This window comes from Glandiceps talaboti, chromosome 18, assembly GCF_964340395.1.
Source record: "Glandiceps talaboti chromosome 18, keGlaTala1.1, whole genome shotgun sequence".
NCBI classification, from domain to species: domain Eukaryota; kingdom Metazoa; phylum Hemichordata; class Enteropneusta; family Spengelidae; genus Glandiceps; species Glandiceps talaboti.
Genome location: NC_135566.1, coordinates 9,166,132 through 9,171,307, shown reverse-complemented (window position 1 = coordinate 9,171,307; position 5,176 = coordinate 9,166,132). Strand labels below are relative to the sequence as shown.

Here is a 5,176-nt window from a genome sequence, read left to right as displayed (position 1 = left end):
AAGTGTTTATAGCCTAAAGTATGTACACAGCAATAAAATATGCACATCAATAGTTTATTATTTAAAACGTCTATTTTAACTATTACTGCAGGGACTGTTTGTACGAGTCACTACTTCCAATATTTACATTCTTGTAGGAGTTTTTGCCGCTGTTTTGCAATCTTCCCATCTTTTGCAGGTGAAATAATTATTTTACTAATAAATTAGCATCTTAAAAATATGGCCATTGTTGATTTCCATGCAAATGGGTGAATAATATTATCTAATTTTAATCAGTATGGCAATCTTGGTGCCAAATTGGTGCTTTTACCAAAAAATGAATTATTCCACCAAAAGATGTGCACCAATCCGCTGGAATATTTCAAAAATAAAGGCTAGCTCTTTGAATGAACTTGTTTAAGAATAGACGTTGAAAAGTCTCTCCAACGTCTGTTGTTTAAGACGGGTTAAAACAAGTTTGTTCAAAAGAGGTAATACCTAATGCTTGAACGAACTACAAACTATAAACCAATAGTGACTACTACACGACCTACCAGGAAAGTGAAGATCTCGATGAAATGCTAGGTCTTCGAGGCTGTCAACAAACGCTTCTGGCGGTGGTTGCTTTAGATCGACAAAATGCAGCAGTGCCCGCATTAGCAAGCTTGCATTGAAGTTGGAATTTAAAAACACCATATCCGTCAAAATCACTTGTGCTGTAACAGTCGACGTCGCACCCAGTGTATCAACAATGATTTCCCTATTTCGGAATTCCTCTGCTGTTTTTGGTTTATCTTTGATGTATGCTTGTGCCAGATAGGTCATGTTTTCTTCGGGTAACCTTGAAACCATTTGTACAAGGTGGTAAAAGCATTTGCTTCTGTCTGGAGCATCTGGAAAGACGTTTGGATCATTGCAATGAAAGGCGTATTGTCATAATGGCGTATAAGATTTTGCAAAGGCATATAGATACTCTACTCCAACCGCTGTTACCACAATTCATACTATACAACGCAGAATGTTAAGATGTATGCCAATTTGTTCTCAACACAATGATGTACAAGTAAGGATTGAAACGAGTCAGTCGATGGGAAAAAATGCTCAAGAAAAGAAAGCAGTCGTCAATGATTTTAGGACATCGCGATATTAAATAATGAAATCGTGTAGACAAAGTTGACAAGGTTGAGGTTACAAGGTATACCACTCTGTAACGCCCTCTTTGGCTATCAAAAGAATTGCTTTCTTTTTCACGATGAACATGTATTTGTATGAGTCAACCAATTGAAATGAGCTACATCCTTTAAAAACACTACACATGTCTATATAGTAACACGGACTCTGGTGGTTTAGTCATTGACAGTGGCGAGAATGGGACAGGACCATTGACCACCTTCTTTGAAACTGAAACGCAGTTGACATCTTTTTTCGTAGTACTTTAATATACACTGAAACAAAATGTCGCCTGGAGCTGGCCCGACAAAAATCTCACTAAACATTGCTGTTACAGTTTTTGCCTAGCTAGACAAAATATATTTTTGACGTTACGTACTTCTTCTGGTGTGGCTGGACAAAAATCGAATTGATATTTCCACATGTTATTGTCTGGCACGACAAGGACTTAATTACAATTGATACATTTTAGTCAATTGACTCTCTCAAAAATATCAAAGGACGCGCCAACCTTTATTTGTTTACCAGGCAGGGATATATAAATCTGGCGATGGTCCATGGTCTCCAAAGATGATGGTAGCTCGCGCAAAAGAAAGTGTAACAATATTTGTTAAGATGTTTGTCACGCGATGCCAGCAGACGATTGATGAAACGTTGTTGGTAAGATTTTTGTCTAGACAGACGATAAAATGTAGCAATGTTAATGAGATTTTTGTGGAGCCAGACGACGTTTTATTTCGGGGTTTATGATAAGCGTTGTATTTCTGTCTGATGTTCTATGGTTTAGTTTATCGTCAGCACGTCTGCCCTAAGCATCTGCTTAGCTACACATGTATAAAGAAATAGAGGTGGCGTTTACAAAACCTTTATTTCGTTTGTAGAACAGAATGTATATACCCTTTAGAATGGAGCTATACCCTGTGATCATGAACGGAGACATCGACGTGTTTGAGACCTTACACTACTGGACTACGCAACTTCAGAAAGCCGCTGTAGATATCATTGTAACAACAAAACGGATATTGCAGTTCCCCTATTTTAGTTAACCATAACACGGTAAGTAAACGGTTATTAATTCTAATGCATACACGTAGCGTTATTGCTAAGCACTAAGTTTATTGGAGTCGTTTATTTCTCTTTATAAATTCAATGTTCATTATTTCAGGAGGGCGAGAGACACGACGTACATATGCCCTCTGATCGAACCCATGTGTAATGACCTTCACTTTAGAACTACATAGCTCAGTGGCCCTACCGCACCGCCATTGACACCGTGAGGGAACACTTACTCTAAAGGAATACAGTCAATTTACTATACGTTTGTGCGGTGGGTCTGAGGCCTGCTTGCGAGCTCGCAGACCCTGTTTTCTTTGCTCCAGGGTATGACGTCTAATAGTCTGAAAACACGTTGTCAACACATATGTGTGTAATTATACACTATTACAGAAAATACGGTTACGTACTGGAAGTGTATATGTTTGCAAAGTCACTCTTCCCGCTACCATCAAAGATACAGGTGGATGCATCATCATCACCACCACCACCACCACCACCACCACTACCACCACCACCACCACCAACACCACCAAAATCATCGTCATGCGTCATTATCATCCTCACGATCACACAACTTCCGTGTTCGAAGATATCAAGATTGGAAATACGGCCTCAATTTCATAATTTTTAAATAATTTAATAATAATTCACTAGTTCAAAGATCGTACAGAATTATCAATATCACTTGCGTTAATCCGACATTTTGACAATCTTCATATAACAAAACACAATTACAACTTACGTGCGGATTCATGTTTCCTCATACATGTCATGTTACTGATGATGTGATCTTCAACATCCCATAAATGAACCTTAGGAAGTGGCACCTGAAAATACAACATAAGATTATTGTCAAGTTTCTGTATATCATGTGTATGGTACAGAAGTAAAAACGGCATACCCACGGTATCAGATTAAAATATATATCTTGGTATTAAAGATGAATTCCAACCATGGCCTCACCAAGTATAGTATTTTTATGCATGTATAGACAGATTAATCTGTCTGCGTGCTGTGACCTGACACGTGCTACTGGTATCCTGTTTAACCAATCATTGGTTTATCTGTTGCAGCCAATTATATACAACTTGAATTCTGAACACCACCCCCTCTTGTCTTTGATGCACACATTAAATGCATGAATGGGGTTGGGAGTAACACTTACGTTATCAATCTTCAATGTATCCTTCACTAGATTACTTGGTCTGCTTGCATTGGGATGGGTCACTTGTGTTTGTCCAATGAAGGTTAACTTTCCTTCTGAATTACCATGCATTTCGGGTAACTCTGAAAGAAACAAGAGGAATGGCTTGTTTTAACATGCTTCAATCTGGGATGTTTTTTTCATTCTCATAACACGTCTTTTTCGCATTAAGTCGTGACGAACTTTGACAGAGAAATGCCCAGGTTAACGGATGACTTTACGACATTTTATGCTACACATAGCTAATTAAGATGTAATACCCATATCAATTTTCTCGACGTAGCTATTTGCAAGGAAAATTGGTCTATAGAATAATGTCATTAATTCGTAAGGGTATATTACATGATATCCTATAGTAACTGTATTTAAATTCATTACCAAAGTCGTCGTCTGCAGGCTGTGCACGGTGCTTCACGTTGTCCCCTGGGAGACCAGCATGGGAGTCAAACCTATAAGAATAGCAAGAATTAGAACAAACTTAGTATCCGATTCGTTGAATTTTGTGGAGGGCCCGGGAAAGGGACGTTAAATGTAGGAGATATACAAATGTAGCAAACATGTTTAAGAATATATGCATCATTGAAAACGTACCAATTACTATTATAGTGTATCACTTACCCATCTGGAGCATTTCGTGGGGCTGTGAAATGCTCTTTGACCGATATGGTGTGAGGAGCTTGCAGCGAGAGATCGTACTGAATGTCCTGTTGGGAAAAATACGACATAAATTGACGAGTTGCGTACTAAAAGAATGAGTCCAAAGAATGAAATCAGCAAATAGATTAATATTCTGTAAAATAAGTATGTTGTGCAAACTGGATTTGTGGGTTTTTTCCGATTCTAATTATTGTAAGCTTCGTATATATCTATTGATTATCGTTGACCTGAGCTGAATCATAGGATTTTAAACTTCATCATAAAATATTCAATATCATAGAGTAACACACACACACACACACACACACACACACACACACACACACACACACACACACACACACCAAATTATCGGTAGCTATAATGATAGCATTTTACCTCATGCTAGACGTACAGAAGAAAACTTATTTTCAAGCCTGCCAATGCAAGTACAGCGCGTGGAAGTCAGACTGTGGTATCACCCATGAATTCGAATGATTGCTATTTTTATGTCGCACCAAGCTCACTAGGTGGCACATTTCTATTTTGGGTATCAGGAATTATAGGTTATGATTACTTGTATTGAAATTCTCCATTCTCACGTTGTGCTGTGCTTATGAATTAAAAATTAAATCTAATTGTATAATTAAATTAACAATATATTGTTCCATCCACGCTTTGTCCTTATAGATTAACAGCAGTGGATTTAATTGAAAATGCGATTTGATTAAGGTACTTCAATCGACTATTTGTTCTTACGACTATTAATTAAAAATTGAGACTTAATAAACTACTCGATGTTCCATTGCCAAATTAATTTAATTTCCAGGTGTTCTATTAATGATGTCATTAAAAATTGCGATTTAATTAAAAAACTGAAAGAGTTTTACGTTCACGCGTCAACATGGCTTTCGTAAAATCTTCACATCGAAACGCCGCCGAAATGTTATTATCCCAGTCCTTGTCTCCCAGGCAGTCTTTCCTCAAACCTTCATCTAAACCAATGGAGCTATTTTTTTAGAAATCGTGCTATCACAACGTTGTTGGCGCTGTACTATACAATTTGTAGGCCAAGGTTTCTCTAATCTTATCAGAGGAGCCGTGCGGACATAGAATCACTTTTCTGGACAA

At 37.7% G+C, this 5,176-nt stretch overlaps 1 long non-coding RNA gene across 1 annotated transcript; it reads right to left on the bottom strand.

The window, feature by feature from the left end:
- Positions 1-740: 740 nt before the first annotated feature.
- Positions 741-3,428, bottom strand: LOC144448826 (uncharacterized). Its single transcript, XR_013482136.1, has 3 exons — positions 3,371-3,428; positions 2,948-3,032; positions 741-872 (listed from the first exon to the last, which is right to left on the bottom strand). It is a non-coding gene; the product is annotated as an uncharacterized LOC144448826 (long non-coding RNA).
- Positions 3,429-5,176: the final 1,748 nt, after the last annotated feature.